The following is a 27,038-nucleotide window of genomic DNA, read 5'->3' on the forward strand; positions in this document are numbered from 1 at the left end:
GTGTTGCACTGACATTTCACTGGTCATGTGATGAGAAAAGAGAGGTAACCATGATAAGACCATAGTAAAGGATTTAGTCACAGATTCTAGGCATTATAGTAAATAGTTTTTAAAAAGCCAATATGGCCAATCCCTATATATAATCAGTATGTGTGCCTGCAAGCTTTAAAGTGATTTCAATTTCATGTGTCGAAATTAGACATGATCTCTGTTGCTACTGATAATTTTGGCAAAATTATTTATCAATTACTATTTCCGCACTGTGAAATATCCATACTTCACAACCACTAAAAAGTTGCTTCACTGCCAAATCTTTTCTTGTGTGCAAGTGTGCAATGTTGGATCCAGCCTATGTTTAAGTTTCCCCCTCCAATTTCAAATCTTGCAGGATTGCTTAAGAGACCTAAAAATTAAGTTACGGTTCAGCCTGATGAGACGGCAAACCTGTAATTGTCCTAATGGTGTCACTCCTTTTGCACTTTGTCTTTTTGACTCATCAGGATTTATTTCACCCTCTTTTTCTTCTGTTCCTCTCTCATATTCTTTCACTCTCTGCCACTAAGTTTCAATTAAACTACTGTTCTGGCAACCACAATTTAATCAATTTCAATTCGAAATCAATTGCACACTCCACAGCTCCGTCCTAGCGATCCATGAACCTCGCCTTCCCATTGGCTCCTTCTATCGTTGCGATCAATAGGTCACTCCTCTCAACCCTATCCCAAATAAACCAGATTGGTATACCTACAGTATGTGTTGCGTTATTTCCATTTTAAAATGCTCAGCCTTCACCCTCAACTGCTGAGATATTTGTGTACGAAGCCTTGACCTAAAGTATACCTCTTTGAGTTTCAGGATTCGAGGAATGACCTCAATATTCTTGGCCTCAGGTCCTTATTCAGTTTATCCAATTCAATCCAAGACTTAATCAAGACCATAAAGTGGTCCTTTGGTCTTAATAAAATAATTTTGCACTCATCTAAAGGACGTTTTGCAGTGTTTTCTCTGAACGATTACTTTACTGCTAGTTGCTTAAAAATCATTAGCCTTGCCTTTTATTTCGTAAGTCATGTTCACTATTCACTGCTGAAAGACATCTGTGTTCTCTTATTACAGTGTTTACAAGGCTGCTATGTTGATATTACTTTGACATTCTGATCTGTTTCTGTTAACCCAAAAGCATCAAACATGTCTTATCTTAAACCACTTAGCTTACAGCAAAGACTTCAATCAAAATTAGTTTTGTACTGTACATACAGTGACTTTAATTTGTAATACACAATATGCAATGGTGTATGCAATGGTCAGCAAAACTGAATTATGAGCACCCTTTACTCCAGTCTTCAGTGTCACATAATCCTTCAGATATCTGCTTGAAGAGGTGGTCTCGGTACGCTTTCAAACGAACGCTGGAGCGGTTCGTTTGTGGTGAGAATATGATCTGTACTAAAACAGGTCCAACCGAAAAAAAAAACTGCGCGTTTTGGACTAATTCAGCTGCTGTAGGCCGATGCGCTGTGCATTATGGGATATGGAGGAAAAATATTTGTTGACAGCGCTTTACCAACAGAGAGAGAGGGGAAAACATTACTTCATGGATCGTTGGTAATATTTCCGCAAGATGACCATGTCGCAGTTTAGCTAAATTAATTCACGGCTCCTCCTGAAGTGACGAGCGATGCATTAAACATTGTTTTCCAGCTATGGCTGCGCTTCATTTTCGTAATGTATAGTTTGTCTAAAGCAGGAATACAATCAGTCAGCGCAGTCGTCCCTCCAGAGTAAATTTTTTTGTTTACCTGCGGGAGTTCACTGGCATTCCCGCATGTGAATTCTGACCAATCAATAAGCAGTTTAGGAAATGTGTTCAACAACATCTGGCCAATGAGAGATGTGGATTTTGTCAGATGACTGCATTTTGGTTTGTTTCAACTGGTTCGGACCAAAGCCAGCAGTATGGTGTGAAAACGACCCAAAGACGGCAGAAGATGCAACAATGTATCATTTATTACTTTTGGTACGGACCAAATGAAGCGAACTAAAGATGTGAAAGCACCCTGCTATGATGATTTTGTGTTACTACCAGTGTGTGAATAAAGTTGCGGTCATTCTGGACTTTTCTCCCCATAGACTTTCATTCATTTGCATGCGAATGCGTCAGACCAGAAACGCAAGCTCATGCGTACGACAGAGTTTCGCAAACTCAAACTCTATCGTGACTGCAACTTTAAACATTAACCATCAGGGGGTCAAATTTTTCAGTAATGTTAGTTTGTGTAATACATCCTTCAGTCATTTCTGTATTTATTTAAATTACATCTAATTTATTAAGTGATTGTAGGGCATATTTAGTGTATTCTGACCTACAGTATTCTCTGATTAGCTATTTCCAAAGTTACTGTAGGTCAAACTATACAAAACATGCGTCAAATTTGACTTTACTTTCAGGCTATATGTAGAAACAAACATCTTTTTAATTAGAAAGCGGTCTTGTGAACACTTACGGTCTATCGGTGCTCAAGATCTGCATTTCAAACTGTTAAATCAATTTTCTTTCCACCATAATGTGTCAAATGTGTTTATGTTTATATTATCTATTAATTTAATTATTAACATTATTGTTTAAAATACAGATCAGAGAAAACTATTTCTCAGTATTAAAGAGCTGACCTCCCATGCATCTTGTTTTCATGCCCTTCAAGGGAGATAAAGCGTAAATAAGAAGCGTCAATCCCCACCAAACCCCCCTGTAATTTGCACCCTGGTTTATACACTATTAAAGGTGCAGTACGTAATTGTCTTCAGAAACAGTTTTTGTTGTCAAACCAACTTTACCCCAATGCCAGTTTTGGATAAATATAATTCTTGCACCCGCTGGCCTGTCAACAACTATACGCTAGACAAAGTGTGCATCTCCATGGAGTTTTCTAATTGGTGAATGACATGTTTAAGTGTTATATAAGGTTGTCTATCGTCATAAGATCGCCATCTGTTTGGTGCGCGTTCATGACTTAAGGAGGCTTTGGACGGCAGGGGAGGGACGGAAGCTATTATGCTAACATTAACATTCTGGCAGATCACCTACTACACCTTTAATTATTTTGTAAATTACACAGTGTTTGACTGTAACATGGACTGTATTTTACTGTAGGACACAAATGCAGTATGTTATCGTATTTTAAAGCTGCATTGTGAAAATTGCTGAAAACTTTAAAGTAAAGTTATACAATACTGTCAATGCACATACATCCATAGAAATAGTGCTCGAAATGTAAATACATTATGTTTGCTTTAATTGATTTACAGTTGAAGTCAGAATTATTAGCCCCCTGAATTATTAGACCGCTTGTTTACTTTTTCCCTGATTTCTGTTTAACGGAAAGAAGATTTTTTCAACACATTTCTAAACATACAGTAATAGTTTTAATAACTCTGTTCTAATAATGGATTTATTTTATCTTTGCCATGATGATAGTAAATAATATTTGACTAGATATTGTTCAATACACTTTTATTCAGTTTCATGTGACATTTAAAGGCTTAACTAGGTTAATTAGGTTAACTAGGCAGGTTAGGGTAATTAGGCAAGTTATTGTACAATGATCGTTTTGTTCTGTTGACAGTCGAGAAAAAAAAAAGATAACTTAAAGGGGCTAATAATTTTGTCCCTAAAATTGTGTTTAAAAATTAAAAACTGCTTTTATTCTTGCCGAAATAAAATAAGACTTTCTCCAGAAGAAAAAATATTGTCAGATATATCATGAAAATGTCCTGAATCTGTTAAACTTCATTTGGAAAATATTTAAAAAAGAAGAAAAAAAAAATCAAAAGGGGCTAATAATTCTGACTTCAACTGTACAGTAAGTTACTGGCAAAAAAAAAACAACAAAAAAACATAGATTTCATATTTAATTATTAAAATACAATAAAAAAAGGATACCCATTAATTAGACGAATTTGTAATTTGAATTATGTTCAGAGCTCTTAGTTTAAAATAGGCAAAACAGTCAGTGACGAATACACACACAGCTGTCTAAATAAATAGACTAAAAAATACACAGTATCACTTAATCCTATTAAAATATATATATATATAAAAACTTTCCTGAAAGAAAATAAAAGCGCAAGAAATAATGCCGTTTTGAAACAGAAACTTATTTTATCGACGTGCTTTCATTTTAGAAAGTTATTTAATATTTTCTAGTTACCAAAAAAAAAAAAATTGAGTTAACTCACTACAGAAATTTTATGTCAAAGCAAGATCTAAGCAGTATTAGTTTACAGGTGAGCGTGAGTGGAATGTTAACGGAGTACTTGCTTTGGGCGGTTAACAACTAAGTGGAGCCCATGACCATGGACCGGAATGCTTAGCGGAGGGTCACACCACTCAGCTCCGCTCACATGCTCTGGCTGCTACAGTATATCAGTTCAGTATGTTCACTATATTACATAACTGCCCCCTGCTGATCATGTCTTTCTTGTGTTAGACCATATTGTGCTGTGCCGCACAGTACTGCAGCAATGCGTGTGGTCACGTTCATTTACTCGCACATTCTTAGTAGCCGCGATTGTAGTGTAGATTTTACAGGAGATTGTTAGCAGTGTATCAATACTGAAAAGAACTAAGCATCATAATAAAATTATAATTGGGATGATTTATTTATTTATTTATTTTTGCAAATTGGAATTTTAAAAGAATTATCTTTATATTAAAGAAATTGTATTCATTTTAGCCAAATCTTCATTAGCACCAGTTATTTGCTGCCTTTCAAAACCGCCTCATATTTTGGATTGTATATATTTTACCGGAATTTGTTGCTTCCAATGTTTGAAAATTTGCAGAGGCCTCTACAAAAGTCCACCATTGCTTACAGTCAATGTGGTGTTTCGTTGACCCCTGTCCTTGATGATTTGGTCATTACACACTCCCAACTAACAATTAACGATTGACTCCAAAGCCCTTGGTTTTGGATCACTGGTTGGCCATTTTTTACCTCCCTGCCTATCAATAAGTTAGTCCGTTCACCTGCCTTTTTAATCAATGATTTATTTACTTCCCTATTGAAGATGAATAGCCATTGCTCCAGCATGTTGTGAACACTATAGACCATATGAATTATTCCTCAGCTTAAACTAATGCACAGTTAATGAAATACTCCAGCTTCTCCTATATTCATTTCCACTCATATAGCATCCTACGCATGAGAAGGGCCACAGGCTTTTTTCTCTAATGCAAGCCACCCTCTTGAAGCTTCTAAAAAGTGGGAAAAGAAAGTGGAAAATTCATTGTGACCACAGTGTAAAACTGATCAAAACAAATCTTTGCACAATATGTGAGAAATGTATGCGTTCCATGGTGACAATAGGCTCGGTTGTTGTCGCATGGCGAGGATGATGTGTCACAGAATTTGTTGGCATATCTCACACTTATGTTTGCATACATATAGACACTTCAGAGAGAGGATTATTGTATTGTGACAGCTTGAAAACCCTCTTTTGGCATCACATAAAATACTGCTGAAATTATTGTAATATTATCACAGATTTTGATGGACATTATGAAGATTTAAATACTGTGTGTTTGAATAGAAATTAGGACTAATGTTTCTATTTTTTATTTTTTATTTTTTGGTATCAGTTTTCGCATTGCGTGCATGACGAGGTGTCACAGAATTTGTTGGCATATTTCTGTCTCACACAATCTCACACTTCTGTTTGCACACATGTAGGCACTTCAGAGAAATGGATTATTGTTCTGTGACAGCTTGGAGATGTCCTTTTGTTAACCCCACTGTAAATTCTAACATGTTCAGTTTACTTAAAAAAAGTTTGGAAACCGATTGCCTTATTTTTGCAATATAAACTTACAAGGAAATCTTAAGTTAAGTTTAATTATTGCCTTGAAGTAAGAAAACTAAAACTTATAAAGTAAACTAACTGTTAAAAATTAAGTAAGTTTAATAGAAAATTCTAGTTAACATACTTGTCATTATTTAGTAATCTTACTTAGGGTTTTATAGTAAGATTACTTTAATAACTCTATTTAACTAATACTGTTCTACCATGTTCAGTTAACATCTTGAATGCTAGTAGTCTCAACATTGTTTTAATCCACCATTTTAAGTAATGTCAACTAAAGAAACTACGTGCAATCGGTTTCCACATTTTCTTCAATTAAACTGAACATAAAATATGTAGTTCAACCTACAAGTAATGACATTATACAGGTCTTAAATGTAAACATTTTATTTGACAAAATTAGCAGAATTTCACAATACACTTGTGATATTTTAGTATCACAATACACTTGTACACAATACAGTTTTGTAAAAACCTGTTGTAAAGTGCTGTAATATACTGTAAACAGCAATACAGACAAAAAATATAATAAACATGTTCAACCCTAAAACACAAGTTTTCGAAAAGGTTTGAAAATCTATCAAAAAAACTTAAAATACTTGACACTTGGAAAAAAGATACTTGAATTAGTGTAATTAAACATGCCATCGCACCAGCACCTTAAACATGGCAGCATATAGACACTCACAGAGGAACAGATATTAAGCTTTAAAGCTAATTTGTTAGACTGTGTAGTTTAGATTTTCCTACAGAAAATATCACATTAGTGTGGTCAAAAGTATTGAGTTTGGTATCAATCAATACTGAAATATTAAAAATATCCATTTTCCACCAGCATTTGAGTGCTACTGAGCTCGTTCTTAAACACCATTGATTGGCCACTGTGTTCACATGCTCAACAGAAATGACTGTGATTGGCTGTGACTGTCATAGGTTTACCATTTTTCACTGAGTCCAAACAAAGTTACACAGACACTGAAGTGTTTCAAAGCCATGTCGATAGCTGATTTGTTTAGAAGCTAACATATAAGCTATCTGGTGATGAATCGACTGATCGACAGTGCTTTGAAGTTATCCAGTGTCTTTGTATCTTTGCACCTGGTGAAGAGTGGTGAAGTGTGGTAAAAATAATGACCTTCAAAGCCAATCAGTCATATCTACTGAGCATGTGAACACAATGGCCAATCAGTTCTTGCAATGTTAGTGGGAAATGGATGGACTTTTTTTTTATTTATTTCAGTACCGATTGGTACCAAACTCAATACTTTTGACAACCCTATAAATCACAATACACTTTTTTGGTAAAAAAAAAAAAAAAAAAAAAAAGTGTTTTAAACACCAAAATGCTGCAGTCCTAAATGTAACACTGCAAACAGCAACATGTTAAAAAGCAACACTTTGTAATTAAACATGCCATTATACCTGAACCTTTAAACATAAAGCACAGCAGTATATAGGCTCTCGCCGAATAAAACACATTACGCTTCCCTCCCAGCAAAAGCAACACACGTTGAACAAATTCAAATGCATTGCTCAAAGTCTTTGGGTAGTCCGAATTCAGTGTGTAAATCAAAGCAAAAAAAGAGACATACTGCATGTGGCAAAGTCCATAACCACTTTTCCTTCCAGTATAAAGGCCCACATTGCATCCATAATGAGGTTCTTTAGACATCTTCACACACGACAGTCAGCAGGCCAACATCTTCTGCACTGAAGTCCGACTCTACAATTACATCCTATGAATAGAGAAAGAAAAATAAGTAAAGTTTGATATTCTAAATGGCACTAATAAAGCCTGTAGTGGCCAGGAGACCAAAAGCAGAGGTGAAAAAAATACAATTCCTTGTGCTTAATTTAGTAACACTTTAGTAGGAACCAATTACCCTATTAACTAGTTGCTTATTAGCATGACTATTTGTGTTTATAGTACATTTTACATTCAAATGCTTCTTATAAGAAGGCCTTGCTAAGGTGCTCCGTCTTCAATGTAGACCAACACGATGGATTTGCCTGTACTGCTTCTACTAGGCTTGTCATGATAGTGGAATTTATTACCAATCCATATAGTAATTTTAAAAACATCTATTTCCTGCTAACATTTGAGCATTGTTGAGTGTCATTTCTGTTAAGCATGTGAACAGAATGGCAAAACAGTGCTGTTTAAAAATGTGCTCAAAAGTGCTTAAAATGTTAGCAGGAAATTTGCTGCTTAAAATTGCAGCAGAGATTGGTACTAAATTCCAGTATCTTGAACATGATACTATTCTAAAGGAACAATAATTTATTTTAATTAAAGAAACACTGTAATGTAATAAAACAAACTGCAGTAAAAGTACTTTTAAAACATTTTCAAGAAATTAAATGCAAATGTGTGAGAGACCAATTGGTGCTACATAATCAATATAAATATTTTGTAGGGAAAACTTAATAAATTGGGAACCGATTCATGAATGCATTTGGTTTTGCTAGATTAAAGTAGTGAGTCAAGTTTGCATTATTTAGCACACTTTTTAAAAATGTATTAATAACTATTTTTTAATAAGAAAATTGATGTTTTAGTATGGCTTTTAGAACAAGGGTGCAGCCATCTACAATCCCACAGCAGGTGACTTCACAGGGTTGGTTATAATACGGAGCATCTTTGACTTTGTGGCTTTTAACACTATCTTTTTACATCTTAATCCAGCAGGTTCTTTCAACTGAAATTATATTTCTCTCAACATATTACATAGGTATTACACTTATTAAGATTTTTTTTTCAAGCTAATCTTCCTCCTTTACAAAACAAGTGTGTTTAAAAATTAAAGAAATGCATTCATTACTTCACTGGCCTATGAAGCTAACTGACCCTGTGACGGCACAAGCTGCTGTATTTGCAACATAGCAATGCTCTTGCTCCAAAGGCCATAATATAACATCCCTCTTACTTTCAAATACTTACATTAAATGGATTTGTTTTATTTTTATAAAATTGAAAATTTTTATTAATAAGTGAAGTAAACTGGAATGACTGCTTCATTTCCAGTCTAAGAAAGCAGAAATAATAATACTACTTACAAAACACATCCTGAAAATTTCTTTAGACTCATCCCTCTAAAGGACTGAAAGACCCCGGAGAACTGCTGCCAGATGACCTTGAAAAAGTAAAGACAGGTAGACATGCATTATAGCCCAATGAAAACATCAAATGCAATTTATTGCAATCAAATGCAAATTATGATTCAAAGATGATGTCACAAAAATACCTTTGAATTAACATGTTGAAAATTTCTTCTAGTTTTCTTCTGCAATTTTCTCCTGTTTTTTTTTTTTTATTTCAATCAAACGAGCAGTGTGTGTCCAATGCAGCGTAGAACTTGGATCTCACATTTCTTCCTGATATTCGATTGAATTCTGCAAAGATCCAATCAAAACATTATTAGTCATTAATAACATTCAAAAACACAAATTCACAAAATCACAAAAAGTTTTGAAAAGAAAACAAACCTTCTGCAGCACTTGCATCAGCTGGTGTTTCCTCTATGACTTCCTTCTGGATGTCACTGTTGTGCACAAAAACGTAAAGTGTTATTGACATGGCTAAGCGAAATTCTAAAACAAAAAACAAATCAGAAACACATGCAATGATACAATGCAATGCCATTTAGCAACAGATGTTACACTTTAACATGACATAGTTAAATGTTCTTGAATAATAAAAGCTGCCAAATACTCCCGGCGCCTGTCATCAAAAGCATGAGCTATACTTGTCACCAAACAGTAATAAACACAACCCCCGATTAAATATAATCATGGCATTGTTGCTGGTGTGCCTTACTTTTATGCGCATTAAAAGTGGAATAAATATTTGTCTCAATTGATGTCTTTAAAAGGACACTGAACTTTCTGACTAGGGTTGCACAGTTTACCGGTACTATGGTAGTATCGTGATACTATGGCTCCAAGATACTGGCGGTGCCACTGTAGTTTGTAAACGGTAGTATTGTCATTAACAGTCTGCCTACAATACACAATGCTGCATGTGAAAAAGTCACTAAAATACTTACACGATTCAGCAACAATAGATCATTGTATTTTAATAGTCTATGGAGCCTTCTAAGGTTGTAAAACTATAGAATTTGCGCCTTTTATAGTAGCCTATTGCATATTTTGTGATGGTTCATTTTGAATCAGAATTCGTTTATTTCTGTTCCTGTCAATATGATATAATAGCTACAACAACCTTGACAATCTATTAAAAAGAATGACTCATAAAGTGAAATTTTGAATTACTTTGGATTCTTATCCGATAATAAGTGTGAAAAAAGTATGATAGATGAAAAACCCAAAATAGCAACAGGAAACAATTTTTGACCACTTCATATAGCCTAGGTTTGTTGGAAAAATGCTCTTTTCTTTATGTATCTTTATTTTAATGTATTTTTTTTGCTGGAATGAATACATTTTAGGTGAAGAGATGTGCAAATACTTTTTTCAACAATAAGGGAATTATTTAAATTCAAGTAGGCCTATAATAACATATGCAATATATTATTTCTGACATTTTTCGTTATTTCATGGATTTAAGTTATGAATTACAGTATTGCAATACTACTTGGTATCACCATACTTCAGCTGGTATAGTATTGTAACATAAATTAATGGTATCACAACACAACAACCCTATTTCTAACTAGTCCTCAGATGATTATTCAAATGGATAAAATATTCGGGCTATTCTTGATCATGCAGTTCTTTGCTGAGAATTTTGTTAAATGTACTTTTAATGCATTAAACGATTTAAAATTACCCTGACACTCAGTATGGAGACAAGGTAACGTTAATAGAACAATTCATGAATATGTTCTATGGCTTGTGCGGTATTGTTCAAAAAGTTTTCTTTGATGTGTAAGTGCAAAACTTACATTTCCACTGCATATCAGCTCACAAACTGGTAGTCTGAAATAAAAAATAAATAAAGGGTATAATGATATTACAAACCAAATATGCCACTCACAATACTCTAATGGTGTGCTACATTTTAAACAACCTTGTAATTGTTCAAATTTATTTGCCCTAAATTGTTAAAAATTAGTGAAACCTTCTTTAAAAATGCAAACTAACAGGTTTGGCAAAGCCTGTTTCTTTACAGAAAGTTTGCTTATAACAAAGGCTTGTTGATGCCTTTGTGTGATATTGAGCAAACAAAGGGATGTTTCTGTGCTTGGTTGTACGAGTTATACCACTTCATCATTAACGTTATCCATCACACATATTCAGTCGCGTCTGGTCAGATTTATTTGTCATTACAGCAATACAAAACACTCAACGTAACGGCAACACTGGAATAAACCTTCAAAACGGCATAAAGAAAAGACAAATAGCATATAAAACAAATAAATGAGTTAATTAAATATCTCTCGCATTTTCATAAGTTTAACTTTAAGTTTCATAGGGATTGTTAGCATAAGCACACTTTAGCATCATGTGTAAATATGTATCTGCCTCATACAGTGACACGAATCGTAATCGCATCGAAATCCTAAATTACCTACGACACTCACGGGTCCATTTTGAGCTGAAACTGCTTTATAATGTTCTAAAAGCCTCGGCGGGTTAAAACTGCTGCTGCCCCGGCGATCATGGAGAAAAAAACGACTGGTCTGGTCATAAGCCGCTCGCTGACGCCGGACCGAATCACAGCTGATCTCCTCACCTGCTTCCTGCAGGTGATCTCATAAAAGTAAATCTTAAAAAAAAAACACACATATTTTCGTCACAACAAGCGCCACTAAAGTTCAGCGATAACTAACGTTACTGTATTTGTAATGCGGATAAATAGGTTTCGTTTTCTTTTTTTAAAAATGTAGACCTACAGCTATGTGTTTACTTTACATCTATTTGAACGGATCATTGCGCGCGCTCTTGCTCTCTCAGTGCATCATTTAAAATGGCGCGGCCCGCTCTTTTAGAGCATAACGCCCACTTTACAAATTACTACTAACTTTACAAATCATTAATAGGTATTAAAAAGGACTAAGCAGCTAAAAATAGCTTATCTAGTAAAGTAGACAGTATTGCAAATAACGTGCAGTGGTCAAAACGTTTAGTCACAACATCATGGGCTAATTAGTTCACAAAACAGCAAACAATTTCACAAAGTGCAGGAAATAAACAGATTACTGGTACTATACAAATAAAATCAAAGTAGTAATTAAAACGAAAAGTTTACCTTGATTTACAGCAGTACATCTTCTCAATATGAAATCCTGTCCTTCAATGGCGGTGCTGGGTGGCGGTTGGTTGTGACTCGGGATGGGGGATGGGAAATCACCACCCAGTACGCATGCGTAACAGCATGGCTTAGCCCTTATAAGCAATTTTACTCAAATTACATTGGTTATGGGAACTTTATACCTTACTATGTCAGCAACACTAATGCATTTCTAGTAAACTCAACAATTAGCTTAAAATTAAGTAAACACACTAGAATTTTGATAGTAAGGAATACTATTCGCATTTACAGTGTATAATCTTTTTGTTTACATTTGTCAGTTCATGCAGCTTTACTGATCAGGTAGCTATCCAACCTTGTTTATATTTGGTCCCAAACGAATGTGACTTTATAATTATATTAATTGATTTTTAAATTCCAAAGCAACGTTTTTCTCACATTGTGTTAAGTTAAAGAAATGGAAAGTTTTGTGCCGCATCCTGTGAGTTGTTTGAGCTGTTTCTTTGGCTAAATCTGTGCTGATGAGCATTCCAATATCAGGCTATTGTGCACTATAAAAAAATGTAAGCCAGTACAGCATAATTGAAAAAACATAATCGTTATTTCCTTCTTTTTTTTTTTTTTTTTTTTTCACTCAACTTCTGGAAACATCAGCTGCACACTCAAACTTGTTCAAACTACTTAATTAAAATGAGCTGAAACAACAAAATTCTTGAGATTTTATTGGAACAATATATATATATATATATATATATATATATATATATATATATATATATATATATATATATATATATATATATATATATATATATATATATTATATAATTTTTTTTTTTTTATGTTCAGTCCACATACATTTGTTAAAGGTGTTAAGTTAATCGATTTGTTTTGGCACAACATAAATGAATTGTGTGCACTCCTGCATATATATATATATATATATATATATATATATATATATATATATATATATATATATATATATATATATATATATATATATATATATATATATATATATATATATTTTTTTTTTTTTTTTTTTTTTTTTTTTTATACAGTGCACTGACCTAAAATTATTTGTCAGTAATACAAAAACAATTAGTTGGGTTAAACTAAGATTATTAGTTTTCTGGAGAGGTGAACTACTCTGTAACCTGTAACAAAACATTTTAAGTTGTACCAACTGAATTTTAAACTGTAAATGAACTGATTTTGTGTCTGCAGAACTGGGATGCCTGAAGTTGAGTGAAAAAAAAAACATGATCTTTATTTGCTTTTGCTTTTTCTCATGTACTCAAATTTTAAAACATCAGTTGACCTGACCTAAAATGTCTGAAGTTGAATAAACAAACTCTTTTTGAATTTGATACTATAAATAGTACATTATCAGAACATGCAAACATAGTTCATTTGAAAAAATTAAAATAAAATAAAAAAACAGACAAATGTTGACAACATTTTTTAGACCCAAAATTAGAAACAGGACAGGAGGCAAAACAACAATAACGGTAAAGACAAGGATCAAAACATGGCAGGACAAGTTGGGAAAAATGCTTTGTAATGCTTCACAGAGATAAACAAGACTCAGCGAAAAGTCTGTATTAATGAGATGTCTTTATAGCCCTAGTAATCAGTCCATCATAAGCTTTCAGCTGTGTGTGTATAACCAGAAACTGGTTTTCCATTTGAATTATAATTTGAACATTTGATTTGTCATTCAATTATTACAGAGTTGTTGTTAATAATAATGACATTAATGTTATTATTGGTGTTACTATTATTTTTGCTGGTGTTGTTAAGGCTAGAAATACTGCAACCTTTATTTTCCCAAGTGAGAAGGTTTGAGATTAACTCAACTTAAAGTAACAAGTTGGTAGAAGCTTTTTTGGGTGAATTTGCAAAGTTTTGCTCAAATCTTTTTAATGTAATGAGGAAAATTTTGATTTAGGTTAAGTAAGCGTGTTAAATGTAGTTGTATAGATATTTTTACAGATGTTTGCCAAACCAAAAAAAAAAAAAAAAACAAGTGATTTAAACTTTTTACAGTAATTTTTACAGTGTGAACTGGTATAAGAAATCTAACACCTTTATACTTTTCTTTATTAAGGAAAGCATCATTTACATATGCATTTACATTGTACATACATTTATACTTGCCACCTGCATCTTTAATCCATCTCAAACCATACAAAGACACACAAAACTATCTTCCTAGCTTAATTCTGCAATGATATTTGTAATTTGAGATTATTAATGTTATAATGATTTTTAAAAATATTTTGAGTGATATCACCCTCTGTTCTCTGTCAAAGACCTTTTATCAACTCACCTCAAGTCAAAACCACTACCAATGTTAATTGCATGACAGAACATTCGGTTTAGTTATCATGTAAACTCTAAAACTTATGACCTGCCTCAAAGAGAAGATAGGAAAAATTTTTAGCAAAACATTGTTTAAACACAATGATTATTATGCCACCCTATCCACATATAGCGCAATACACTGTCAATAAAATTTAATTGGATTGAAGTGTTCAAAATAGTTTTGCTTTTCTGAATAGTTTTGCTATTTATTTTCTTTAACTAATATTGGACATTTGGTTTCTGTGTGTGACAGATTTCTTGCATATAAAAATAAAAATACATATACATTTTTTAGACAGTGTGCAAAGAATTTTATAATCATGATTTCTTTGACTTACTTTGAACAAATGTAGACATTTTTGCTGGTTTTCCGGTGCTGGTCCTCATACAGCAGATACTCAAATGCCATTGGCCTTTCTGCTTTTAAGGTAATGGGCTTTCCAATAGGTCAATTATTGCATTAAGCCTACGCGATCATCCGAATCTACACAAAACCATCGCCTTTCCTGAAATCTGTGTTGTGTTTGTGAGCATTTGTAGATTTTGAGTGCATTCACCCTCAAAGCCCCTTTCATACGCTCTCATCAAGTCAAATCCACCGCTGATGTTGTTTAGATGGCTGCACATGATGTAGGGTTAGTCATCATGTCCACAGTCTGTGTGTGTTTGTGCATGTGTGTATTTCCTGGAAGCGTCCTGGAGGCTGTGTGAGAGGCAGCTCAGTGTTTAGTGGGTAGCAGCACTATATGGTTTCTGCCCTGACAGAGAGGGAAGGGAAAGGGGACTGATGTGATGAGTGTAGGACCAGAAGGGTTGTGCCGGCTTTAGGGTCCATTTGCTCCAGGGTTGTTGAACAGCTGTTCGTATACACAAACCAGCTGAAACCCGGATGAAATGTATTTCACCTCTGGGTAATTGTTGAGTCTGTAAGAGGAGGGATATAATTCAGTATGATGCGAATGAAAAAGAGGCTATGAGGGATAGATGAACAGTCTATTTGATTTGGAGTCTCTAAGGTCATAGATCAGTTTTTCTCTCTCTTTCCTTTTTTCAGGTCTGATTGGAAGGGAAATTATTCAGATTTAATATTTAAAGGGATGGTTCACCTAAAAAGGAAAATTCTGCTTGCTCCAAACCAGATTGAAATTCTTTCTTTCTGCTGAAAGCAAAAGAAAGCGCATTAAAGACTGTTGGTAACTGCACTGTAAAAATTATATGATTACTTAGTCCTGACAACATATGTTTTAAGTCATTGTAACTTATTAAACTAAGCTGATTATGTTCTAACTGAATTTTATTGGTTACACAAGCTGTTTTAAGTCAGTTGAACATAATATAAGTTCAATGGACTTATAAGGTTCATTTGATTCAGCTTAAAAATATAAGGCGACTAGGAATTTTTTTTTATTAGTATTATTTTTTTTTATATATGGTAGACATTCACTCACCTACACTCAAAAAATGCTGGGTTGTTTAACTTTTATAAATATGCACATGGTTTGTTTACTTAATAATAATAATAATAATAATAATAATAATAATAATAATAATAAAGGAAATTAGTTTACTCACTGAGAGTATTTGGTCTCTCTTTAAATAAGGAGAAACAGGTTGGTAAATTGTTTTGTATATATATATCATACAATACTAATACTAATATGATACAATATTTATGTATATAAGGACAGCACAGTGGTGCAGTGGGTAGCACTATTGCGTTCCAGCAAGAAGGTCACTGGTTTGAGCCCTGGCTAGGTCAGTCGGCATTTCTGTGTGGAGTTTACATGTTCTCCTTGTGTTCGCATAGGTTTTCTCAGGGTACTTAAAATTGCTTTGACTTTGCTAAATTTAAGATATTTAGACCAAAAAACAAAACAAAATTCTAAGTAATAGCACTTTTTTGTCGCATAAGTTGTATAAATAATAAATACTATTAATCTTTCTTACACCTCCAAACTTTATCATTTGTTTGAGTCTAAATGTTTTAAACTCTCCTGAAAGGCAGTTACAGGCCTTTTAAACACATGCAGATGATAAACTTTCAAACTATTATGGTTAAACTTGGGACAACTATAATTCAGACTTTAAAAAAATTCTCTAAATGATATATTGTCCAGCCCTAATCACCTGAATATACAGAAGGTTTGATCCAGTATGTTCAAATGACCTATTTACCTGTGAATGCAAAAAAAAGGACATTAAAAAAAAAAAAATCCAATGTTGTTTTTTGTCAGCTGATATATTGTGGAAAGCCATACTTTATACATTTTTAGTTGAATAATCAGCATGCAGATAAAAAAATGTATGACGTTGAACAAACAACTCATCATTACAGTCTCATTTATTTATTTTATATTTTTCAATTTAAATAAGATGACAACAAATGGAATAGTATTTATGTGTAATGATTGCATAATGATTTTTTTCATAAAGTTTTCCCGAATGCTGCGCCCTTTTGTTGTTGGTTGGATAAACGGATATTCTATCACAAAGTCATGCTGCTCTTTAAGAATGCTGCCGTGTTTATGCTTTTCATGGAAATCAACATACAAATAGTTTATTACAGTCATATCTGCATACTAAGCTGTGATAGAAAAATGTCAAAACCGACTGCCTTTACAGTGACTGAGCAAGCGATTTGCTTTGTGACATTTAATAACAAACCGTGCCATCGCAGTGTCTCTGCTGGAGTGAAGGGCCATATTGAAAGATGTTTAATGAACTACCTGACCCCTTGAGCAGCAACTGTGCATGAAGACATAAAAGCTTCTCCTGAGTCTTTTAGTTTTGCATGTGTGTGTGCGCGGTTTTTGCTCGGCTCTTTCTTCGACTAGTTCTTCATTAAACGAGCAAGTCTTTGATGATTGTATCTAGCCATTCTCTACTTCTGTTGAATACGATTTGACCAGTTTTACCAATGCAGCCCAGTTATGTATTGGCTTTGTATGTAAGAGTCTAAACTGTTGTGTGTTTTAAAAATGCATGCTTTAAAAAAGAAAAAGAAAAATAGGTTAAAAGGTTAGACAGAGAAGGCTGACATATACTAGACATAACAGGGAAAGCAATGAGTGTACAAAATGTAAAAAGACACCCACAGCAGGCTTAGCTTCCATTAAATATTGTATTTGCAAGTCTGAGAAAGGTTTTTACCGGGTTAGTCTCGGGGGCTGCAGACGTGTGACCTGATTTAGACATGCTCTCCTAATGCCCACTAGACTAGTGGGACATGACTGAAAGCATTGTAATAAACTTGGCCTTGTTTTGTCTACCCCAACATTTTTATTTTATTTTATTTTATTTAATTTTATTTGGCTTGAATTTATTTATTTATTTATTATTAAATAAATGCTGTCACTGTGAATAATTTTGTTACTGTGAAACTATTATATATATATATATATATAATATACACACACACACACACACACACATGTATGTATGTATATATATATATATATATATATATATATATATATATATATATATATATATATATATATATATATATGTATATATATATATATATATATATATATATATATATATATGTATATATATATATATATATATATATATATATATATATATATATATATATATATGTRTATATATATATATATATATATATATATATATATATATATATATATATATATATATGTATATATATATATATATATATATATATATATATATATATATATATATATATATTTTTTTTTTTTTTTTTTTTTTTGTGAGTGTTAATTTTAGACCGTAGCTCAGGGGTGGGCAAATAATTTTTTCCAAGGGTCCACATTAGACTCGGGCGAGTTTAGAGTGCCAGATCAATACAGTTAATTTGTATAAAAAATAAAATAAAAAAAAAAGTAAAATAAAAAAAGTTTCTGTGAAACTATTCAATAAACATTTATATAAAAACTTTAAGCTTAGAAAAGGATCTCTTTCTATCTGTGTGGTGAACCCGCTAAACTCCATTTGAAATAACAAAACTGAGCATGTATTAGATACTATATGTAAAAGAACCTGCACATTGCAGACCTGCACATTGCAAGGCCCTGTTTGCTGTTGAATTTAAATTAAATAAATACTTCAAGCGGGCCGATCCAAGTCTAGCGGGCAGCATGTGGCCTGGGGAAATGACCAGGTCTGCTATAGCTACTAATAATCTTGTTGTGGTGTGAAATACTTTTAAATCTTTGTAAAGTAATACAAATTAATGTAATAAAACATGTTCATAGGCACATTTCTAAATTTTGTAAAAACAAACAACACTTTTATTTTATGTATTTAGTTTTACTGTGAAACTGCTATTTAATTTATTTAATTTTTTGGTCAGTGTGAAGTTTAGACCGTAACTATTAATAATCTAGTCTTGTGGAGTGTAATACTTTCTCATTTCTGTAATGTAATAATGATAAATAAATGTAATAAAACATGTTCACAGCCACATTCTTATATTTCAGTAAAAATCAACACTACATTTTGTCACTGTGAAACCATTTGATTTTATTTTTTGTCAGAGTTAAATTTAAACTGTAGCTACTAATGATCTAAAGTTTTGGTGTGTAATTCTTTCTAATTTTTGTAAAATAATAAAAATAAATGTAATAAAACATGTTCATAGGCACATACAATAGTAGAAAAAAAGCAAACACCACATTTTACACAGTGAAACTGCTCTGCATTTTTATTTTATATTTTTTATTTTGTTTTATTGAATTATATTTAATTGTATTTTGTTTAGTTTTATTTATTTGTATTTGATTGGTTTTGTTTTGTTTTGTTGTTTTGTTTTGTTTTGTTTTGTTTTGTTTTGTTTTGTTTTGTTTTGTTTTGTTTTGTTTTGTTCTGTTTTGTTTTGTTTTGTTTTGTTTTACCAAATGTATCGTACATGATTCTGGTTTGGATCCTGAAAAGGAACACTAATAATTTCCATGAAAGTGAAACATATAGATACGAAACTACTTGAAAGTTTTGCAGTATGGAGGTCAATAATATTATATTTGAACTAAGTAAATCCCTTTAATTTGTTTTATTACTGCTTATATTTTCAAAGCTTTCAATTGACACACAATATAAAAAGTGGGGCATAATGATCTTGTGCAGACAGAGCGTAGTGAGTAAGTGGGTGTGTTTGTTATGTGAAACACAAGTCGTATTTTCAGTTTATGTGTATAGATGACAGAAGATATACAGGCAGTTTCAGGCCAAAGCAATCGACCCGGCTCTATCAACGGGACAATACTAGCAGTCATAAAGCTTTTTGAGAGGACAACTCCACCCTCACATCTTATATTGCAATGTTTTATTTTTGTTGCTATGTTGTTATATACGTATATGTTTTTCATACTGCAACTTTCACTTCAGCCTACCCACCTTCACTGAAACAGCACAACCATCAAAGCTCACTGAGACCTTTATGAGAGCACAGAAAGAGCTTGGTTTGTCTCTTATTCTCTTTGTCCTTTTGTTCCCTGTGCTGGGAAAAGATGAGAGGGAGTAGAAACGATAGAAGAGCTTGATTTAGTTCTTTATGTATGTGTGTGTGTGTGTGCGTGTGGAGAGAAAAGACTGGATTTGGCAAGACCACCTCACACAAAGACCCTTAACACACACTGACCTTTAACACACACTGACTCTTATCTCACACTGACCCCTACCACATAGAGAGTCTTATCGAGCAAAGACCCCTGCTTCTCCCTGTCATTCGGCTCAACCTCAGACCTCAGTTAAGGAATTGAAACGGCTGTAATATTAGTAATGTAAAGATTAGGAAGAATTAAAACAAAAACATGTAGAAAATATTTAGAAGTACACATTGATAGAATGATGATGATAAGTTGAAGCTTGAATTTAATCTCAACAGAATTGCTTTTTTTTTCCGAATACCTTCAATTAAAAGTTTTGTTAAAGCAAATCAAGATAGCGATCTTAATAGACCCTCATATTCATATTTAGAAAACAAGACGATAAAAGATAATCTGAAGAAATATATCATATCAGAGTTTTATGGTTTGCTGACAATGAACCCATCCAAAAATTCATCCTGTTGGTTGAATGCTTGGAAAAAAGATTTACAGTCTGAAGTTTGGGATGAGGACTGGAAAGAAGACTGTACTAAAACTCATACTATGTCTGTAAATGGATGTCTTAAACTTATTCAGTACAATGCAAATGGATAATGCAGACATATGTAACACCAGTAAAATTAAATAAATATAATAAAAACATACCAGATATTTGCACAAAATGTTTGAAAGCTGGATTAACCTTGTTTGGCTGTATTTAGCAGTGTACAAAGATTACATTATTTTGGGATGAGATAAGAGTCATTAGTGAAGATCCTCCTCGACTCAAAGGTTTTTTTTTTTATTTTATTTATTTTTTTATTTTTGCTGAGCTTATACCCAGAGAACTCAAACTATAGTAAAAGCCAATAAGTATTTATAGACCTCAGCTTTCATTATGCAAAAAAAAAAAAATTGTAGCTTTGCTATGGACAAAGACGCAAAGACCAAACACTACTCAATGGATAGTGTAAGAGAGATGTTGGCAAGCCTGCCATCAGAAAAAAAAAAAAAAAAAAAAAAACCTTGCATACTAAAAGCTGAACAGCATGTATTTGAAAGCATATGAAGTCTTTCATCAGATATGTCAAAGGTGTGGAATTAACAGAGGAAGAAGTTGATGAATATTTTTTTTTTTTTTTTATGTGGATAATGTAGTTCCAGTCTTACATTTCTGTATTAATACACTCTTCAAACAATATGTTTTTTGTCAACTTGTTTTTTTGTTGCTTGTTTGCTTGTTTTTTAGTTATTCTTATTCTTTGTCATAAAAGTGATATCACTAAACAGATGCCTGATAAAAATGCTAATTTTAAAGGAAAAATTATGACTGCATTTAGAGGTATTTGCATCTAATCTCTTCACACACACACACGTATTATTAGCTCCCGTTTGATTTTTTTTCTTTTTTAAATATTTGTCAAATTATGTTTAACAGAGCAAGGGGATTTTCACAGTATGTCTGATAATGTTTTTTTATTCTTCTGGAGAAAGTATTATTTGTTTTATTTTGGCTAGAATAAAAGCAGTTTTCATTTTTAAAAAACATTTTTAGGTCAGAACAAACCGTCAATATACAATAATTTGCCTAATTACTCTAATCTGCCTAGTTAACCTAATTAACCTAGTTAAGCCTTTACATGTCACTGTGAGCTGTATACAAGTGTCTTGAAAAATATTATTTACTGAAATCAGGGCAAAGACAAAAAAATAAGTTATTAGAAATGATTTATTAAAACTATTATGTTTAGAAATGTGTTGAAAAAAATCTTCTCTCCATTAAACAGAAATTATAAAATAAAAATATATAACGACAGAAATAGACATTATGTAGCTTTTCATGCAGGCATGTTATTAAAAATAATGCAATTTCATCATCTTTCAGCAAGATGTTACTTATTCCATCTCTATTTTTATTTTTTATTTTTTTGTTTCTGCTAGCATAATCGAACCCACATGGGTCAAATCAAAAATAAATAAATATTTAAGATCCTGCAAAACCTATTTTTTTTTTTTGTGGCTTTTAGTCAGTCTATTGGATTCCAGGACTTTTTGTGTGCTAGTGTACTCCTAAAAGTTGACCTTTTGTAGATATACACATTACCATAAATCTATCTTACAAAAAACAGTTTTTCTCTTCTGAGAAAACAAACCCGACTTATCAATAATGACTCAATTTGTTCTCTGGATTCCCGAGTAACTTGCTTTAGACTGGAGAAAGATTCAGTCATGGTTTATGACTGTGACATAAACTAATATGGAATGCAATTCAATTATACCATTTAAATTGTTCAGTTTTAACTTATTTTAAAAATACTTTTTTTTTTCATGCAATGGAAAAGCTGAATTTTCAGCATCATTACTCCACGCTTCAGAAACAAGCCTTAAGAAGCATTTATTATAACCACAGTCACATTGGAGTGATAGAAACACAATAAGTGTTTACATTTCCTGATTTTAAAATTGGATCCAAATTCCTCCCTTTTTGTGGCCGACTATAACGTGAGGTAGGAGTGCGTTTTTTCCCTGCCCACTGATCAAATTGACAGCCACGTGTTAACACGCCTCTGTAGTAACATGTATAATCATATCAACAAGACAGGACATGCACAAAGCAATTAAAAGATCTGCTTGAACTTTGTAACAACATTGTGTGTGACTCATCGTTGCAGAAAGGCTTGAATTAACTCCACAATAAATACATCAAATAGTCAACGGGGAAGTTCATACTGTAGTATTTCTCACAAAGGTTATGTGAGATGTGCTTCCTTCATGTGTGTCACTGTGCTGTTTATCTGACACAGCAGGACATGGAGACACACTCTTGGGAGCATGTGGGAATGGTGGGCGAAGATAAACAGTTCATTTGCATTAAAGGTACAAGCAAAAAAAACAGCTTCAAGGTGCTCAGAGCTGGAGACACAAAATACTTACCTTAAATCTTGAAAAAGGTGTAAAATAGGTGTCCTTTAATGAATTTACTAACATGATCAAACAATAAACCAATATGTTTAGTACAGTATTTGTATTTGTTTGTTCATGTTAGTTAATGAAAATACAGTTGTTCATTGTTAGTTTGTCAACTCACAGTGTATTTAGCTTTAGTACATGTTAAACGATGATTAATAAATGCTGTACAGGTAAAGTTTATAATTAGCTAATGTTAGTAAACACATTAATTAATGAGATCTTTTTTAAAGGGTGATTCAGAAAACTTAGTCTCATTGTGAGGAATACATAGATGCCCATTACCAACTGTCCCAGTTACCACAATACATTGGCTTATTGAAAAGGTTAAGGTCTGACATAAATTCATGCAAATAAATCAACAGTTACAGCCTGCCGCAAGCATCTTGTGGCAACAAGCATCAAGTTTCATCCCCTTTTGTTTTGACTGAAAATCTCACTAGCTCATATAAATATATAATGACAGCAGGTTGGCAAGTGATTACCTCAGATGAGCTCAACCCAGAACATTGACCTTTTCAAGATGGAGGAGCTATTCTCATTCCCACATGAGCTTAAAGGCATAGATCAGTTAAACGTGAAAATGTGCAGTTATTTACTCACTCTTAGGCCATCAATTTTCTTCAATAGAATATGAAAGATTTTTATAGAAACCACCCAGCGAACGTTTTTTTTTGTTTTAAAAGATGTCTAGTAGATGTCTAATAGACTTCTAAATATAGTCGTCTTGGCTAAAACAAGGCTAAATTTGGTCTGTCAGTGAAAATCTAGTGGATGTCTAAGAATATGCTTAAACCAGACTATAAACAGAAGATCATCAGAAAAACAGAAATGAATGACTACACAAATAAAGTCTGTCTAATCTGTCTATTTGAAGACTAGTCTAGTTTTGGGCTTTTCTTGGGTTTTTTCACTGACAGCTCAAGTTTAGTCATGTTTTTGCTAAGCTGTCTACACTTTATGTCTATTAGATGTCTATTAAACAAAAGTTTTGCTGGGCATGGTCCTTCAATATTTATAATTCAAATATTGCATGTATATGACTATTATTGACTATTAGTGGCTAATTGAGAGTCAAAATTGAAAAATAACAATGGAATGAGAATGCCCTTCCGGCCGCAACCCATCTTTGGAAAATAACTACACACACTCATTCACACACACTCATACACTACGGACAATTTAGCCTACCCAGTTCACCTGTACCGCATCTCTTTGGACTATGGGGGAAACCAGAGCACCCGAAGGAAACCCACGCAAACGCAGGGAGAACATGCAAACTCTACACAGAAACGCCTGCTATTTCAACTGCAATTCTGGATTGACCATATACTTTTGTTTGTTCTTGTTTTGACCACTGCTTGCTTGACCATCCTGTTCAATAAACATCTGCACAAGGATCCGTTCTCCGTTTTCAGCATCACTGTCACTGTGACCTATCCCCTCAGAATTTTTTACTTTTTCAAATGTTTCCCAAATGATGTTTAACAGAGCACACACAGTAATTTCTATAATATATATATATATATATATATATATATATATATATATATATATATATATATATATATATATATATATATATATATATATATATATATATATATATATATATATATATATATATATACACACACACACACAAATACACATATATATATATATATATATATATATATATATATATATATATATATATATATATATTATTATTATTTTATTTTATTTTTTATTTATTTTTTATTTATTTTTTTTTCCCTCTTACTTCGGCTTAAATAAAAGCAGTTTTTATTTTTTAAGGTCAATATTTTTAGCCCCCTTGTGTAAATTTGTTTTGATTGTTAACAGAACAAACCACTGTTATACAACGACTTGCCTAATTAACCTAATTATCCAAGTTAAGCCTTTAAATTGCGCTTTAACCTGAATACTAGTATCTTGAAAAATATATAGTTAAAATATGATGTAGTGTAATCATGGCAAAGATACAATAAATCAGTTATTAGAAAATAGTTATTAAAACTATTATGTTTAGAAATGTGTGGAAAAGTCTTCTCCGTTAAACGGAAATTGGCTTAAATATACAGGCGGCTAATAATCCAGGAGGTCTAATAATTCTGATTTCAGATTTCAACTGTATATGTTTCCAAAATAAGTTAATGAAAAAGAATCAGACTGCCTATATGCCTGAGGCTGAGTAAATTAAAAGTAATAACATTGAAAGTGTTGTTTTACACTTGTTCTTAAACAGATAAATCATTTTTCTTCACAAGACCTCAATATAGAGTATGGTCATGCACAACCCCTCTTTTATAAACCTTAAAAATGTCAGTAGATGGTAAAATACCATTAAACTTCGATTTATTTGAATCACCAATCACCACAATTTCAATCAAAAATCCTCTTTAGTGTTCTTCTGAAGGAATAAATCACGTACTGAAAATGTTGATTGCCTGAGGGTGAGTAAATTAACAACAACCTTTATTTTTTGAGTGAACAGCGTGGAACATTCATGCATCTACAACATACAAAAGATATCCAAAACAGCAATTTTTGCCTGCATTGATATCCCTCTGAAATCAAACCCTGACCTTGTCATTGTTGATTTGCCATTGCACTATGCTGGACCGCAGACCAAAGGGTGGGCCTCTTAATGAGATCCAGTCAATATTGTCCCTTTTCATGGCACAATGAATGTTAAGCTCAGCTCTTTGTTTGCGTTTCATTAATACACAGATTCATTGTTTAATTAATGAAATTGGTTTGTTCCGATGGCACACTGCTGTGTAAAATAAAAGAGGAATGATAGAAAAAAAACAAAGATATCCGCACACGCACAAAGAGAAGTAATTGCTAATAAGCGTGCTTGACTCTATGAGTTAAGCACTTGTGGAGTGGCTGTCTGTGTGTAGGCTATGACTGCTGCGTGCTGTTGGAGAGTGAACAACCTTATGTGCTACATCCCACTCCGGCTTCTGCCACACACACGGATTTGCATGTGTGATAAGAGGTTATATCCTGAAAGAGAAGCCTCCTTCAATCATGCTGTGTTAGTCTATGAAAATAAGAAGTGTACTGATTGGTCAGGAAGCCCTGCTACTCTCGCTGGCCTTCCAAAATGTAGGTAACTGAAGGTTACAATATTTATTTATTTATTTATTTATTTATTCATTCATTTGCTTAAATTATGCTTAACAGAGCAAGGATTATTTTTCACAGTATTTCTTATATATATATATATTTTTTTTTTTCTGAAGAAAGTGTTATTTGGTTTATTTTGGCTAGAATAAAAGTAGTTTTAATAGAAAAACATATTAGGGTCAATATTATTAGCAATATTAAGCAATGTTTTTTTGGATTATATACTGAGCAAACTACTGTTATACAATTACTTTACTGATATGTATGTATGTATGTATGTATTTATTTATTTATTTATTTATTTGGCGAGGCAGTGGCACAGTAGGTAGTGCTGTCGCCTCACAGCAAGAAGGTCGCTGGTTCGAACCTCGGCTCAGTTGGCGTTTCTGTGTGGAGTCCATGTAATCAGTCCATGAAGCGCTACAGCTGTGCGCATGTAATCAGAGTTCCAGAAACAGGTGTGCGTGTGTGGTGCATGAGAGGTTTTGTAGTTCCTGAACACATCTGTATTTGACCAGCGATCTGTCAGGAATGGATTGCTGGAGATCATGACAGTACACCCCCTCCTCCAAGAGTTTGCATGTTCTCCCTGACTTTGCATGGGTTTCCTTCGGGTGCTCCGGTTTACCCCACAGTCCAAAGACATACGGTACAGGTGAATTAGGTAGGCTAAATTGTCCGTAGTGTATGAGTATGTGTGTGAATGTGTGTGGATATTTCCCAGAGATGGATTGCGGCTGGAAGGGCATCCCCTGCGTAAAAACTTGCTGGATAAGTTGGCGGTTCATTCTGCTGTGCCAACCCCGGATTAATGAAGGGACTAAGCCAACAAGAAAATGAATGAATTTATTTATTTGTTTGTTTGTTTATTGGTTTGCTTGCTTGTATTTATATACTGTATCAATGTAAAAAAAAGT

At 33.0% G+C, this 27,038-nt stretch overlaps 1 protein-coding gene and 1 long non-coding RNA gene across 28 annotated transcripts in view; one reads left to right on the forward strand and one right to left on the reverse strand.

Annotated features, from left to right (window-relative positions):
• Positions 1 to 12,119, reverse strand: part of LOC137490625 (uncharacterized) — a 109,738-nt gene extending 97,619 nt beyond the window's left edge. Inside the window, exons 1-7 of one of the 2 annotated variants that reach the window (XR_012389793.1) lie at positions 12,071 to 12,119; positions 11,390 to 11,587; positions 10,764 to 10,797; positions 9,346 to 9,401; positions 9,105 to 9,252; positions 8,917 to 8,993; positions 5,788 to 7,595 (exon numbers count right to left, since the gene is read on the reverse strand). This is a non-coding gene — a long non-coding RNA (uncharacterized lncRNA). The remainder of the gene's footprint in view (positions 1 to 5,787; positions 7,596 to 8,916; positions 8,994 to 9,104; positions 9,253 to 9,345; positions 9,402 to 10,763; positions 10,798 to 11,389; positions 11,588 to 12,070) is intronic. The other variant, XR_012389792.1, reaches the window with a different exon arrangement.
• Positions 1 to 27,038, forward strand: part of tenm2a (teneurin transmembrane protein 2a) — a 1,361,633-nt gene that overhangs the window by 1,007,091 nt on the left and 327,504 nt on the right. The gene's annotated exons all lie outside the window — the stretch shown is intronic.

This window comes from Danio rerio, chromosome 14, assembly GCF_049306965.1.
Source record: "Danio rerio strain Tuebingen ecotype United States chromosome 14, GRCz12tu, whole genome shotgun sequence".
Lineage (NCBI taxonomy): Eukaryota > Metazoa > Chordata > Actinopteri > Cypriniformes > Danionidae > Danio > Danio rerio.